The sequence below is a fragment of the Ixodes scapularis genome, unplaced genomic scaffold (assembly GCF_016920785.2).
Source record: "Ixodes scapularis isolate PalLabHiFi unplaced genomic scaffold, ASM1692078v2 PGA_scaffold5__190_contigs__length_132052651, whole genome shotgun sequence".
NCBI lineage: Eukaryota > Metazoa > Arthropoda > Arachnida > Ixodida > Ixodidae > Ixodes > Ixodes scapularis.
Window position 1 is genome coordinate 20,665,956 of NW_024609880.1, and position 16,991 is coordinate 20,682,946.

Below are 16,991 nucleotides of genomic sequence, written 5' to 3' on the forward strand. Positions count from 1 at the left end.
ACTCTGGTGAAACGCTAAATGGTTTTCAACATTGTAAAACCCGAGACGTAGGACGACAGGAGAAGGAAAGAAGGGACAACATTTTTTGGCCTTTTTGGGGACCGTTGCCCGCGGGAAAACCGGTTCCCGGGACGAGTCGCTGCCGCTTCGCCCTTACAACCTCCCCAGCGTCCCTGTTTTTGGGCAACGCGCTCCTCTCGGCTTGCCTTTTTTATTATTACTAGTGCAACAAGTAAAGCTTTTTCGCCTCAAAACGCCGCTCGGCCAACAACACTCGGCCGCGCCTTGTCAATTCTCCACATGGGGCGATCGAACCCGTAGCCGCCTTAGCGATCGAACAACCGGCCAGTGACAGACAGGTCGAGGAGCCCAGTCGTGTTTAATAGAAGAGCAGTAATAAAAAACTGGCCGTACGCACATACGATCGACAATCTCCAAATACTAATTTTTTCCCCCTTTGCGAACAATACGTAGTTATGTTCTAATTCTGCGAAATGTGTTTTTTCCACCTAGGCCGTGGGCCCACAGACATCTCAAGAAGCCTGAAGGTTTTCCCGGCCCCATTAGAAAAGTTCTTGACAGGCTTTCAGACATTTTAAGGCATTGTAAAGGGCACTTTAGGCATTTCAAGAGAGCCTCTGACGGGGCCAGCGAACCCACCAGGAAATATGGGTGCCCCCTTCAAACATCACAAGAATTTCTGAAGTCCCCTTCACACCCTTTAACGAATTCCTGAAGTCCCCTCAGAGCGATTTTCAATAGGGTTGCTCTCTTCACATGCGGTTCGATGAGCGATATTTTCCAGGCAGCCAAAATCAAACCATCCAGCGACGCCACGAGCGACAGAAACCCCGATTTGGCGAGTAACGAGGCAAGGGAGGGCGACGAGGACCCGCTGTCGGTCGATAAGTCGCTCGACGAGGGAAACGGCATAAAAGCGACGGGAGCAAGCGACCACCAAAACGATAAGCGTTTTCCAGAAATCCAGAACCGAGAGACGCGACGAGCATCCGTGGGAAATCTCCGTCGCTCACTGAATCGCTTACAAGCGGTTCAGCCTTGACGCGTACTACAAAGAGCCCATGGTCTCACCGCCGTGACCGGCGCCAGTGGCCACCGGCACATGAGCCGAACTTCCCGTCCACTGCGCACGGCGACCGCCGTCAGACACCCGGCAGAGTGAACTCGAAGTTACCCGGGCCTGCGCACGGGCGAGGCTCGCGTCCTGACGCACGTAAGCGATTTCACAAGCGACGAGAGAATAGACGATTTGCAATTTTCCCAAGCGCCCCGGCTCGCGCCCGAGGAATTGTGGGAAAGACTGTCCCTCGCCTGGCCGCTCTGCCTTGAGATCGCATCGCCTTTTCGCTTGCCTCCTCTTAATCCAATGTTTTTCGATTCCATTACCTATTTATATCTATTCCAGTGTATTTTTATTGCTTCTAAGTGTTTCTATTCTCTTCTGCGCGCGATATTTCTTGTATATATAGTATTTGTGTCTTTATTTTGCCTTTTTCGACGGGAGTGCCGAGAGAACACGCCGCTTCGCGCGTCGTTCCCCGGGTGAGTGCTACCATTGGTACCGATTCCTATCGCGCTGTTTGTTCATTTTGGTTTATTTAACCCGCGTGTAGTCGAGAGGAGCCGTTTGTGAACACCCGCGCACATGTCGGTTAGGCAGAGTTCTGGATCAACAATCGCGACGCAAGAGCCGAGTGCGCTGTGATTTGACCGCCCGCGCTCGCACCATTGACTCGCACTGTAGCGTATGCCTTCGAGTGCCGCTTACTTGACCAAGATACAGCACGCCGCTTTGCCGTCGCGAATCATTTTTCCGAATGCCTGCAGAACCGAAACACCGATCGGCATATCCAGCGCTGCGGCGCCTGACAACTGCACGCAGCGGCGCGAGCCCTTAGCAAGCGCCGCCGGTTCAACGTCGCGGCTTGTGTGCACCTTTGACATGCATTCATGATCAGTCTGCTCGGCGGTTGTCAGTTGCTGACGTCTTGACTCGGGCATCAGCTCACATCTTGACTCGAGAAATAAAATTATCGAAGGAACTACGAGTTTCAAGATGACTGCCTGGATGACAGCACATCTCTGCACTTGAAAAAGGGTGTTTGCAACTGACAACCGCTTAGCAGATAGATTACGAAGGCATGCCATATTCAAGCCGCGACATTGAACCGTCGGCGTCTGTGAAGGGATCGCGCCGCAGCGTGCAGTTGTCGGCGCCGCAGCGTTGCATATGCCTCAGCCTCGCAAACATTCGGACAAATGTGGTCCGCGGCGACAAAGCGGCGTGCTGTATCTTGGTCAAGTAAGCGGTACTCGAAGGCACACGCTATAGTGCGAGTCAACGGAGCGAGCGCGGGCGGCCAAATCACAGCGCACTCGGCTCTCGCGTCGCGATTGTTGATTCAGAGCTCTGCCTACCCCTATGACATGTGCGCGGGTGTTCATAAACGGCTCCTCTCGACTGCACGTGGGTCAAATGAACCAAAATGACTAGCTTTAAGTGAGGTATGGCAAAGCGAAAGCCTCCTGCACCATTCATTGCTGACTAACGCGCCCGATATTGCAGCTACAACGACATATTAGTTCCAAAGCGAGCGGCACTCACTCACCGGTTCACCACCATGTTTCCCCGCATCCCTGCCAAGCCAGTCACGTGATTTCAAAATCCCTCTCCTAGCTACTGTGGCTAATTTTAGCCACGGTTAGCGGATCGAGCAAACGGGCCCAGCTTTATCAGTGTTGTACCGAGGTTGTACCTATGGCTGAACGTATCAGTGAGTAGGGCAGAAGCGAACGCGAGCACTTCGCTTGAAAAAATTCACCGATGACATGATTGCTTGCTTAATTACGTAAGCAAAAGAACCGTGTTTTTTGAGCTCAGGTGAATAAACTCTAAATCACAGAAATAAAGGTCAAATTCCACGAGAATGTATGCTAGCGGTTGGGATATAACGCGGAAGTTTGACAACATAACATTGCTTGGATCGGTTCAACTAAGCCTAATATATGGGCGCCTGTAGCATCTATTTCAGCGGGGGAAAAAATCTTCTCACCAAGAAAGAAAACAACATTCTCTTTCATTGACAAGCGTTTTTCATTGATACAAATCCCACAATTTTGCGCAATGCCAAATTCTGTTTTCACGTTATTAGGCTTAGGTGGACGTCGGCTCGTAGAGAAATATATTTTCTCTCAGTCAGTATTTTATTTAGGTATCGTCACGTTTTCAAACTTCCGCTTTATATCCCAACAGCTGGCGTCACATTTTCATAAAGTTTGAGCTTTCTATGGTGAATATTTCATTTATCCGAGCCGAAAAACATGGTTCTTGTTCCTCAGGTTCTCCCTTACAAGTTCCAAAATTCAGTGGATCGCGACCACTTCTGACAAAACCTTAAAACAGTCAGCTTTGCGTCAATAAAAACACAATAACAATAGACTATAGCACGGTCGTAGTCAGAAATGCTCCCAGCCGTCTTAAAACCTGAGACCGTGAGCTTTGTGACCTTAGTGAACCATCAAACTGCAGATAAACCTATTTGTCTCTCGTTAAAAAAACCTGAGTATGTCATATGCGTGAGTCTTGAGCACAAATTCCCTGGGCTTTGTTTAAGCAGAATGGCTTCATCATGCTAAATTGTGCTAACCTATGACAACACAATCCGCTAGGGTACCTCAGCGATTCTCTTTTCAGCTGTGATACATCTTCGGTTTCTCTGAATAAAATGGCATCAAAGCAGTTCCATTGAGCATAGATGATCTCGAATCTCGGACAGGAACGCACAGGACAAAAGCTCACCGGATAGAAGCTCACCGGATAGAAGCTCCTCCCACCTCTTTCCACTTTGCAGATGGAACGCTGGAGAGGAGGTGACTTCCCCTCCACCAATCGCTCCACTAAAGTGGAAAGGGGTGGGAGGAGGTTCCGCTTCGTGCTTGACCTGTCACCGACGATATGCTCAAAAGCATATCACTCAAGCATTGTTGTAGTCCCTTCGACGAATATTTTTTACGTGAACGGGCCGCTTCGACAAGTTTCCCGTTCGACGAATTCGCCTAGTGCGAACTGTCCCATTCGACGATATGTCCGTCTACCAGTTGTCTGTCGACGAATGGGCTTTTGACGAATGGTCCTAGACCCTGCCTCTTATGCCTAGTTTTGAGTCATGTTCAGTCCTATTGAAATGACCGCAATGGCAGAGGCATTGGTTCGCCGTTGAGAAGAAAGTAGCTTCGAGAAGTAATCACGAGTCATATGGTTGTCCGGGTTGTCTCAATCGACGTTGACTGCGCTATGCCCGCAACCGACGCAAATATATGAACCAGCAACAAGACTTGCATTCAAAAGTGAAATCTGCAAATCGTGATTTTCGTTTCACACCCCTCGATGTGTTCGCGTTTGAATTTTATCAATGCAAACGTTTCGTTGTGCTTGTTAACGCGGCCACCAGATGCTAAGCGGCTCGCATGGTGCGAGCGGTGCGAGAAAATAATGCTCGCCCACTAAACAGCGACACCTAGTATTTCGTTTGCCAGATGGCGCGAGTTATCGCCCAACGCAATTTATGATTGTTTCTCTACATCCCCGGATCCCTTTTCCCCCTGGGTTTCCATGATTCTACAGGTCTGTCTTCGTGTCTCCTGAGCCTTCTTTCGAGCACGTCGTACCACGATGAGCAGCGCATTTTCATAGTTTCATATTATTTAGATTTCGTAGATTACGTTAGTGTTTTGTATAGATTATTTTGTTTTGTGTAATTGGATTCTTCATCTGTGTCCCCGTGTCTCCTTCCGAGCACAAAATTCCGCACTGAGCTGCTTTTCATTGTTTTGTATTTAGCTTCCCTAGATTTAAGAATTTCCTTTTTTTTTTAGTACTTTCGTTTTTGGTATCGATTATTTTGTGTTGTGTCCCCGCGTCTTCTTCCGAGCACGAGGTTCCGCACTGAGCAGCTTTTTTTGTTTTGTATTTAGATTTCGTAGATTTAGAGATTTTTTTTTTTTGTATTTTCGTTTTTGTATCGATTATTTCGTGCGGTATAATTGTTTTAATGCTGCGACAACGCAACAAACGCAACGTCGACGATCTCCTGGCAGCCTGGGTAAGTGAATCCTTTATTAATTGACTTTGGAGCATGGCTGAAGTTAATGCGGAATTATTCGATTGCAGACTGACAGAGCAGAGGGCACAATACTTTGGCGAAGTGTGAATGAGACGGCGCCGTGTGTGGGTCACCGCGTTCCGTGTATCTTGGTCTCTTGAGTGCACAACAATGTTTCTGCTCTAGCATGCTCGAGCAGTGCTCGTTGAGAAGCACGCGTGCTCAGTTATTCCGCTATTACTCGTGAAGTAATAGGGAGTCTTGGTAGACCGTACGCTCGAGCTCCGCTTTGCTAGCGGGAACTCGTGCCATCATTTTAAAACAAGGATTGAGCACGCTACCTCTGGGCCCGCTATCTGCAGCGTACGGTCGGCCCGCTTCAGAACGGGGCAATTTTGCGCAGCAGTTTTACGTCGCAACACCAGGAACATGGGCCGCCCGCATTCACACGCAGCAGCCAAACTGCGACTACTTACCATCATTATCATGAAATTTTATTTTCCTTGCTCTATTTAGACGCACAGTTACATGTTAAAAAACATGCTTTTATATCTTGAAATTGTGTTGAGAATACTAGCTCATCGTTCCGAAACAGTTTATTTCCAAAAGCGATTCATTTCAAACCAAAACAAAGTCTTTAGTTATCATCATCACAGTGGTGTCACGTGAAAATATTGCATTCCCGATTGACTGCTGCCGCTTCAAACGTCTCCGAGTTGTCCGAGTTGCTCGTCCGTTTCGAACCGGACCCAGTCTCAGAAATTCGTGTCGATCTAGGAAAAGCTAGGGAACAACCCCCCAGCAACCTCAAAATTGCTGTAAAAGCTACCCGGTCTGAAGCGGGCCGAATGGGTAGTAATCCGTACAGTCGTTGGCCAAAATAAATAGTAAGAAGCAGTAAGTTAGCGCGAAGATGCGACTGTGTAGTGCACTGATCGTTATGACAATTTGCTGGTCTGCGCTGCCCCACTTGATCGCACTGATCAGTGCTTGGTACACTTATCACCAGAAGACAATGTTTGGTCGCTGCAGCACGATTGCGGCCACCGAAAGCATTGTATTTGCCACCTTGTGCCCAAAAGAAGTTGACCTTTTGGAGTGTTAGGCTGGACGTCATCGTGCAGGAAGACACATTCTTGTTTGCCATCATTCGCCGAAGAAATTTTCCTAAAACCCTGTGGTTGCTATGTTATCTTGAGAGCATATGAACAGTTTTACGAAAGTGCAGCATCGCAGGAAAAATACAAAAACCGTCAATAGCAAGTCTCGTGGCATGATGAAGGGACATGCCTTGGCACGCCGAAATGCTGCGTCCTTGTCTTCGTACGCTTGGATACAGATAAAAAGTAGACGCCGTGTGAATGTGTTAACCATTCGAAAAGGTTTTGAAGGTGTGTCGTGTTTTAGATGTCTTTGTCGCATACATATCGGTCGCAGATTTCTAGATCGTTCAGCAGTTCTGTTTGGTTGCACTATGAGTGGTTGCTATCATGCACTATCAGCAATCTTTAAAATCTACTCGTATGGATCCGAATTACTCATGCCACTTGAAAACTGAGCAACGCAGTTATGTGTGGGTTACAAATTACATTAACGCCTTTGAGTTATGCAATTAGGGGTGTCAGAAGTGCGAGATGGGGGAATCGAGAAAGATATGCTTCTATTCCCATCCACAGATTTCATTGCTGGAAATGTCCCGAAGGCAAAGGGCGATATCCGCCGCCGCTGTGTTTTGTCGGCACGGAATCGACCTAATTGCTGGCTCCAGAGTGCTGCAAGTTACAAATACAGTCTTCAGGGTAAAGTAAAACGCTGCTTCAGAGGCACATATATCTTTAAACGCGACACACCTTCAGCATCATATACACGGTTTCGATGCTTGCTCGGTATGACCGAGTGTGCAAATGCGGAGATGCAGCACTTCAGCATTCCAAGGCATGTTCTTTGATCAAGCCGCAAGACATATATTCAATGAGTTGTGACTTTTTTTATGCCGCGCTGTGCTTTTATAAAAATTTCTATGCGTTTCCAAAGGCACCTATGACTGCTTACACCAGATTTTTAAAAAAACTCTATTCAGCGAATTACAGTTATGAGGCCGAAAACATGTCTTCCAGCACACTGCCACTCAGCCTTTTAAAGGGATACTACAACGAAATTCTGGCGATTATTTCTTGGTCTATTCGTGTTCAAGGGAGCAGTATCACATCAGACACACCAATCTCTTGTTGAAAAAGACATGAAAAGAAATTTTGAAACGTATTAAACGATTAGCAAAGATCACCTGGTGGCTATCACTAACGCCTCCCCGAGAATATATTTTGTGTGTCCCAAATGCCGCTGTTCCTTTACAAGATTATAGACTATTATCCCGTCACTCAAAATTCGTATAAAAGCCGCCGCCTTGGTGGCTGCAACGTCTAAGACATCTTCTCGACGTCAGCCTTGACGCAGCTTTGCCTGTCCGGAGACGAACTACGCCACGATTGCGGTGGAGATCACGTGCTCTCCGCTGGCTGCTCTCCGAGCACTTGCCAGAGTGGGCCGTTTATAACGAAAAACACAACCATCAGGCTCAAAATATGAACGTGCAATTATCACTGACGGATATTGTGCATCATATTCAACCAAGTTCTGAACAGGACGGGTGTATTTCGAATTTCGCTGAAGCATCCCTTTAAATCGCTCCAACTCGTCGAAATCTTGTTTGTACATGATGGCCGTCTGGTGGCCGCATTCGCGGAGTGGAGAAGTGTGATCTAACAATTGTCATAGGGATCAGTAAGTTGATGCATCTTTTTTTTTTTAATATTAAAAAGCAAACTTGTTTTAATTATAAGTTACAACAACAATATGCAACTCATTTTTGGGTCAGTATGCACGCCTTTGTGTGTGAATGTAGGAAAAAAACAAATATTGGGAACATTTCATTTAACACGCATAGGTAAGGAAAGAAATCTGATTTTGCTCTGATTTTCTTTTTTGCCTACTAAATGCTCCAATTGCCGGCCCACGGGAACTCTTTCTCATTTTTACGAGCTTTGTTGAACCCATGGTACATTATGTAGTAATTAAAAGTAGATGGTGTAGCGCACCACAAACTCGCTGTTCCATTTACACGGGCTCGCACTTGAGCCCGTGCATTGCGAGCGCTTGCCCGCGATCATAGATCAGTCATGCTCAAACCTCCGACGGAGTCGGACGTCTTTCGTTCTAGGTGGGTCTGCTGTGCCGCAGAGACCGACCATCTTTGGTCCCACGCGAGTAAGCCCTCACCAACTTATTCCATGTCCTCCTAAGCCCATCCTCCCTTTCTCAGCAGCACGGCCATGATCTTGTATTACTACCCATTGGTAATCAGCTGTGGCTTTGCCTTGTAGTAACGAAAGTGTTATATTCATTACAGAAAAGAAAACCGTCCTCTTATGCGGTGAAGTTTGTTGGGGACGACAGCGTGGCTGCTGGTCCGACATCATAGCTAAATGATGCCAATTTGCTCAAAGAAAATTTTTAAATTCACCAAACTCACGTTATGCTCCTGGCCAGGAAATGTGCTAGCGCCCTTGATTCTAAAGCTGGCCCAAGATCACACCCCACCTGGGGATGAAGAGGGGTGGCCCCTCCACCCTTTGCGGGCATTCTCCTTTTGCAGACAGTGGTGTTTGTATGATTTCCTCGTGGCTTCCAGTTGTGAAATCGTAGCACATACCTAGGGGCATTACTAATTCATGTAATCATGCAGTATATGTAAAGGTAAAGAAATGTTTAAATTTAAACTGAGAGTGTATTTTGCATATACAGGAATGCCTCGTTAATATGGACACCTCCGTTCCTTCCTAAGATTGTCCATAATGTGAGCTGGCAACATAAATAAGACAAATATTTATGTAGTATTTACCCAATTCGACCCCGAAAACTTCGTCTATATATACACAAACTCAGCTCTGTTATGTCACAGTGCGGTGGTGGCGTGTCAGGTACATTTCCGGTCTGGGGCAGTGGGCGGAAGTCAACATGCTTGTGTTGTTTTAGAAGAAACCAGGCAAAAACTTGCCTTCTCGTCAAAATGCAGCTACTGGGGCTGTACCAAAACAGTTGCAAAATGTTTAAAGATCAGTTTTCAGGTGTTTTCTGCCTGTTCGGTTCATTCAAAAACATGGACAGGGGCCGTAAAAAGGAAAACCAAATGCCGTTGGACTACGATTGCTTGTGCGGAAAGCACTTTGGGTTAAATGCACGGATACTTATGGTCATCAAATTTATTTGCTTTGTTCCAACAGGAATGTGGGAAAACGGCCATGTTGTTTGGACCACCTGCGGACAACGTTTAGTGTGTCTTCAAGTTCAAACGGCCTCCTGATCGTTCAAACCGTAGACTGCTCTTCCAAAAGTTCCTGCTTGTTGTTGTCTGCTCGTTCAAACGACATAAGCCCGTAGACAGAGACGTTGACCCAGTAATTGCAATAGGGAGTAAGTACAGGCCCTCAAAAGATTTTTGAGTTTGAAGGTTGGTCCGGGTAAGCAAGCTCGGTGTAAAGAGTAGATACAAGATATTGATAGTTGTTACTAGTTTCCATCACCGACTTATGTCTGATTCACATGGACTAATTCTGCTTGCAATTTTTAGTATCAACATCGATCATCTTTGTTCATCGATCATACAGTTCATGCTTTTTCAGCGGGAGCGACGTAATGACTGGAAAGAGCGGGCAGAATCTCATTCTGCGAATCAGGCTTTAGCGTGCATTCTGCGGCGTCTACGCGTAATGAATCGCCGCATGTCACATCATTCACGCAACGTGTTGCGGTGAAATAGGCCTAGTTAATTTCGCTGAGGCTGCTAAAGTAGTCGGACTTTGCCAGGAGGACATAGAAGCAACAATTGCAACGCGGAAGAGAGCACGGGGACACACATTGACGCCAAAACATAGCATTCCAAAGACTTAATGATTGGCGACGGCAAGCTTCTTCTTTTGATCATTCGACTGCTTTGAGTTGAAGCCAGAAGCGAACCCCCGCTTGTGCTTTTTAAACCCGACGTTCATTCATTCATTCATTTATTTACCCTTAAAGGTCCCCTTTCGGGGACATTACATAAGGGGGGATCAATTACATGTCAATCAACGAAAAAAAACAATGAAACAGCAAAAAAACAAGAATACAGTGAAACAATAACAACTATTTCATCAACAAACACGCACTCAATAATAATCCACCAGAGAACCAAAAATAGAAAGCAAACAGGCAGTCAGTATTTCCCTTGAAAATGCAAGACTAATGAGGAACGGAAAGCGTCAGGGCATATTATTAAGGTGATGCACTCAGGTAAAACATTCTATTCTGAAATCGCTAGGGGAAAAAAACGAGTTATTAAATGCGTTAGTGGACCCAGAGATGCGCTGCACACAGTTAGAGTTCGTTAATCTACGAGAAGATAGGGAAGGAGGTTGTAAAAGCACCGATCTAATGTCCGGATGATGGTGGAATATTTTGTGAAATAGGCAGAGACGCGAGCAGTTACGGCGGGTAGCTAACGAAGTTAGGTTTAATTGAGACTTTAGAGCCGTAACGCTAGCAGTATAATCGTATACAGAGAGTATGTACGCTCTTAAAAATGAGTCGTGAAATTTACGAGGAAAGTTCTGGCAGCTCTATTTCCAAACATTTCCCGTCAAAACAACGTACAATCATTTTTTGAAATTATGTGGGAAAAGTTGTCAAAGAAACGAGGCACCGCATTCTTAGTTTACGAGCATAGACGTGAAAATGACGATTGAATTGTTTTCAAATCTTCCCTCTTGAAAATAACGTACTGTCGTTTTTCTAAATTGACTAGGAAAGTCGTCATTTTTATTTGCGGCTTTGTACGTGAAAATTACAAGGAAATCTTTGGCAGCTCTATTTCCAAACATTCCTCGTGAAAATGACGTACCAGCGTCTTCTGAAACTGTGTGAGAAAAGCAATAAAGAAAAGGTGGATTGCATTTTTCAGCTGAATGTATGTATGTGTAGCATACAGTCATTATGATCAGTGTTCTTCACGTAATTATAAAGACAAAAATTGGAAGATTACTTATCACTTTATTCAAGTTTCCGAGCTTCCTCACTGTACACTCTCCTTGGTGATGATGGTGTGCCATTACATCCTGCGGGAAAAGAGAAGAGAAAATTACCCTATGCCACCCTATGATATAACGGCACATAACTCGCTCAAAGGACCACTATGAGAGGAAAGCAAGGAAAATAGTAACAGCGTCATTCTGACAAAAGGGTGAGGAAAATCGGACAATAGCATTTCTGAAAGTCTGATATGTCCGACATTGCCGGTGTGCCTTCTTTGCATGTCCAGGGCTATGCTACAGGTAATAGTGTTCACTGCAGGGCGCAACATTTATTACGTCAAACCTTAGGCACCATAAAGAAAATGTGTGACAAACAATAGCCTTTTCCAGATTCAAGGTTGCAGCCGCTACAATTGAAGCCCATATGGATTGATAAAGGCCGCAGCGAAAACATCTGCATATGGCCATTTTTCAGGGCTGTGCTAATATTAAAATTTTCTTATAGCAGTTGAGTATTATACGGTATTTGATATTGGTTTCAACATTAATCGTACTACTGTAAACGGCTTAATTTTTGCAGAGGCTTAGTTTTTGCGAGTTTATCGAAATTGCTTTAAATTGGTCATGCAAATAAGTAACCCCATGGCTACGAATACATTGAACATTACCCCTGATTGTAAACTTTTGTTCCCGCAAAGTATTTCCAAAACTGACACTTCACAAAATGTAGGAAATATCAAGCTCGCGAAAATAAAGTCGTTTACGCCATTCAAACATTTCAAAGCGCTCGTAAAGTCACCACTGCAATGAATTGGCTTTGTTCAGTGCGCTTCTCCGCATGTGCACTGCGCTGCGGAGAAGCGAAACCCATGGAGCAGAATCCGCAATCGCATTAATCGCGCTAACACCCAACACCATCTAGAATAATCGAAGCCTGGGCATCGCCTCCTCTCCCTTCATGAAACGTCATCGCAGTCGGATGGCGCTAACTCGGCTACTGGGCCCGAGTCCGACCTTCGACGCGCTGATGGAACACGAGCCCCGGCCGAACACTGACGCAGCACTCGCGTGCAATCTCAGGCCTCAATTGATCTGGCTGTGATGACGGTGCGGAGGCCTCTCTGCTTATCTAGGTGGTCGTGTAACACCCCAGTCGCAAGAATCTCGCTTTGTAGCAGTGCAGACTCATACTTTGGTGGGAAATGCACACCTCCATAGCAGAGAGGTTTTGACATGTACACAGGAGGAATTAAGAAAAAAATTTAAAAATGGTTACGTGAATGTTTATGCATCTGATGGATGTCGGTACTCCCCTCAAGGTCAAATTTAGAAAACAAATAACACTGTAGCTATTATGTTATCAAGAATATGTATTAGGCTGCGATGTCCTAACATGCTATGTCACGACATTGCAGCAACAGTTCTAATTTGAAATTGAAGGATGAGCATGGCGAGAAGGCCATCAAATCGTATATTTATACTCACAACCTCTATGTGGGCCTTGACCTGATGATAGCCAGAGCCACTACATAATTTGGATCAGAACTAACCGAGCTTTGGCAGTGGGGCGATGATAGCGAGATCAATTAGAATTTCATTTAATAAGTATATGTATTGCCCTCATGCTGATCATGTACGCTTATAAATCTATATGCCCATGCAGCATGCTGCTGGCAAGCATAAATAAATGACAAGCTTTGCTTGCTGCCTCGATTACAACTGTGCAGCTTAAGCAGATCCTTGAGAATTTTAAGAGAGCATTCAGTTTGGTAATCAAAATTATTCACTTCTAACTTTTTTTCAGTGGATGACTATCTGCCCCTGATATTAGGTATTTTTTCGTACCATACCTAAAGTTACTATTCCTGCACGATCATGCTCCTTCAGTGACATATTACTGCATTTTAAAAACATATGTACTAAAGTAATCAAAGCAGCCTACAGCTAAACAAGTGATACCAACACTGTCAGGATGGCTGAGGCTAGCGTGACGGCACTAAGTAACAGGCTTGGAGAGAGGTGTGATATTCAACTGAAAAGTTAATAAGCTGAAGTCATTATACACTTTAAGCCTAAAATTCATGACTCGCACATGCCTATTATTCTCAGTATGAAGCCAAAGGCGAACCAAGTAGTAGTCCGTTGATTTATTACCGAAATAGAATATAATTTGAATACCAAACTGGATGCTTTGCTTATTTTTGGAAGGTTGCGATAAAAAATGCACTACTTAATTGGGCGAAAAACAAAGCCTTGTAACACAATCATGTGCATGATTACATTCTACAAGTCGTTTTACATGTATACACATCATTCTATATCAAAGCTAACCGAATTTTCAAAGAAGGCCGCGAGAGTTATGAGAATGTCTTCTTCATTGCGCGTTCGTGGGACTCTGTGGACATCAGTAAAGGGGATAACCGTCACAGTATGTTGACTAATTGACGAAAAATTGTTAGCTTTGTAGCTAATGTCTTTATGGGCCATGCTGCAACAGCAGTGCTAAAAGCCAGCCAATATTAAAGGCTATCCCGACTTAAACAATTCACGAAATGCCAAGCGGCTTCCACATATTCATTGTCCAACTTTTTTGTTTTAATGTCGGATGCAAAAACCGCGCTCAGGAGCTCAAGACTTTGTGCCGTTAATGGTGGGTGGAAGAGTGACATAGTGGTACTGGGCACATCGCCACTATCTCGACAGTGTTTCCTTGGTAGATGCATCCGCGTCATACTTCCAAGATAAAAAAAGTTGCGTCCGAAGCAACCACGTCCGCACAACATCCTCAGGTCTTCCCCGAGTGCGCAATTTTTGAATCGGGTGACAAAAAAAGCAAATTTTTAGCATTCTATATCTTGAACCTTGTTGCTATACAGAAATTCTGTTAGTCTAATATTTACTGCCTTTGAAACTAGAATTGAAACGTATCCCGTAAAACAATTAATTAAAAACATTATTAAAACATTTTCTTCATTAGTTTTGATTAACATACTGGAACGATTATCCCCTTATCTAATGTCCTCCAAGCCCCACAAACACACAGTGAGGGAATGATTTAAGTAACTCGTGCCGGGCTTTTTTTAAAATTTCGTTCGAATCAAAATAGACAACTTTGTATACATGTATATAAAAATATTGGATGCATGTCCATCCCACTATACAGGTCCACCTTTTCCTTAAGTAAAACTGGATCGAACTGGAGAAGGCCAGTTTTACATAAACCCCCAGCATGGTATGTACCACGGGCCGCCAGAAATGATTGCTCACCTCAGAACACTCTGTGCGGCTTGAAGAAAGCGGCTTGCGGTCTCTGACGGTGGGTCTACCCGCTTGGTGCAGCTGGGACCTGCAAGAAAGTTAATGCAGCTTGCCATATACCGGAGAGTAACAAAGACAAGGCCAGTATTACATAAACCCCAAACAGGCATGCACCAAAGACCGCCAGAAATGATTGCTCACCTCACTGAACACTTTCTGCGGCTTGAAGACAGCGGCTTGCGGTCTCATGGTGGGTCAACCCGCTTGGTGTAGATGGGAACTCCGAGAAAGTTAATGCAGCTTGCCATATACCAGAAAATAACAAATACAAGGTCAGTATTACATAGACGCCCAGCAGGGCATGCACCAAAGACAGCCAGAAATGATTGCTCACCTCATAGAACACTTTGTGCGGCTTGAAGACAGCGGCTTGCGGTCTGAAGGTGGGCCAACCCGTTTGGTGTAGATGGGAACTCCGAGAAAGTTAATGCAGCTTGCCATGTACCAGAAAGTAACAAAGATAAGGCCAGTATTACATAAACCCCCAGCATGGCATGCACCAGACAGCCAGAAATGATTGCTCACCTCATAGAACACTTTGTGCGGCTTGAAGACAGCGGCTTGCGGTCTGACGGTGGGTCAACCCGCTTGGTGTAGATGGGAACTGCGAGAAAGTTAATGCAGCTTGCCATATACCAGAAAATAACAAAGACAAGGTCAGTATTACATAAATCCCCAGAAGGGCATGTACCAAGGACCACCAGAAATCATTTGCTCACCTCAGAGAGCACTCCACGCGGCTTGAAGAGAGCGGCTTGCAATTTTTGTTGCTGGGACCTGCAATATATTTAATACAGTCTGCCGTATACCACAAAGACAAAGCCAGTAATACATAAGCCTACACCACATGTCCCAAGGACCACTACAAACGCACGCTCACCTCATGGAACATTTCATGTGGCTTAAAGAGAATGGCTTGCAATCTGTAATGGTGCCTGCACCTGTTTGGTGCAGATGGGACCTGCAATAAATTGAGTACAGCTTGCCATATACCACAATGTAAGAAAGACAAGGCCAGTAATACATAAGCCTAAAGCACCACATGTCCCAAGGATTGCTAGAAATGCTTGCTCACCTCTTAAAGCAACCCATGTGACTTGAAGAGAGCGGCTTGCAACCTGAGGGTGAGTGCACCTGCTTGGTGCAACTGGAACCTGCAATAAATTTAATACAGCTTGCCTTATACCCACAAAGTTACAAAGACAAGACCAATATTACATAAGCTTCCAGCATGAAATATCCCAAGGACCACTAGGAACGCTTGCTGAACTCACAGAGCTCTCCATGCGGCTTGAAGAGAGCGGCTGGCAATCTTTGGATTCTACCTACGGGTTCATTTCCCTTCCTTGATAAGCCTGAGCACTTTCGGATAAATGCCGCTCTTTGCGGTATGGCATGGTGCACACCTGGTACCTCTTTTGAGGTTTATCTGGCCAAAGTACCTATAACAAACATAACAATTGGGTCACACACTGCAGTAGCCAGCAATAACAAACATAACAATTGGGTCACACACTGCAGTAGCCAGCAATACCACAGCAATGACAAACGTTAGATAAGTGAATAAACATAAAATTATGTTTACTAACCAAAATATGTTAATTACCTTCTTAAGTATTGGTATAATGGGCTATGCTGCGATTGCAATCTTAAACGGGATATTATTAAAACCCCACCTAAATGAAACAATTTTGTGAAAAAGCAGCAAGTTTTGAGGTAATCCATGTTTTTCGGAAATCACCGGTTAGAGTTTTGGGGTTACATTACTCTCTTTAAAATTGCAATTGCGAAGGGGCCCATTAAACCGCTAAATAATAATAATAATATTCATAATAATAATATAATACATTTATTGTATCTAGCGCACATCAGTTAGCATGACGGGCACATCAAAGCCAACATGAGGCTTCTGGGATATGCCACCCTGAAATTAACAGTCCAACATAGCTATACTTTGAGCCCGAGTGAAAAGTGAAACAACTATATGCAGACGTCATTAGGATGTCACAGGTGTCATGTGACACAGTTAGATGCAGACACACAGATGCACATGCACACCAACATATGCAAATGCAACGTTAGGTTTGAAAATAGCCACTGTGAAAAAGAGGAAGCAATTATAACCTCGTTAAAAAAATCATGCACTAATGATAATAAACGTAACTATACTAAACACAAATAACGCAACTATACTAAATACCAATTCATTAAACCGAGTCTAAAGGGGAAGTGTCACGGCAGGGGTGTCTGAAGCTGCACAAGTGTAATCTACAGTGAAATAAGAAAAGTAAAAAGCTATGTAATTAAACAGTGACTTTACAATTTTTGGCTAATTAGTAAACATAGTTTGACGTTTATCCGCCTGTCTAATGTCCGGCGAGCCCTACAATTATACAGTGAGGACAGCATCCACATATATATCACCTCCATTTTCCTTTACAATCCGTTCAAGATTACAAAAAAAAGAAAAAAAAACTATATCACAAGA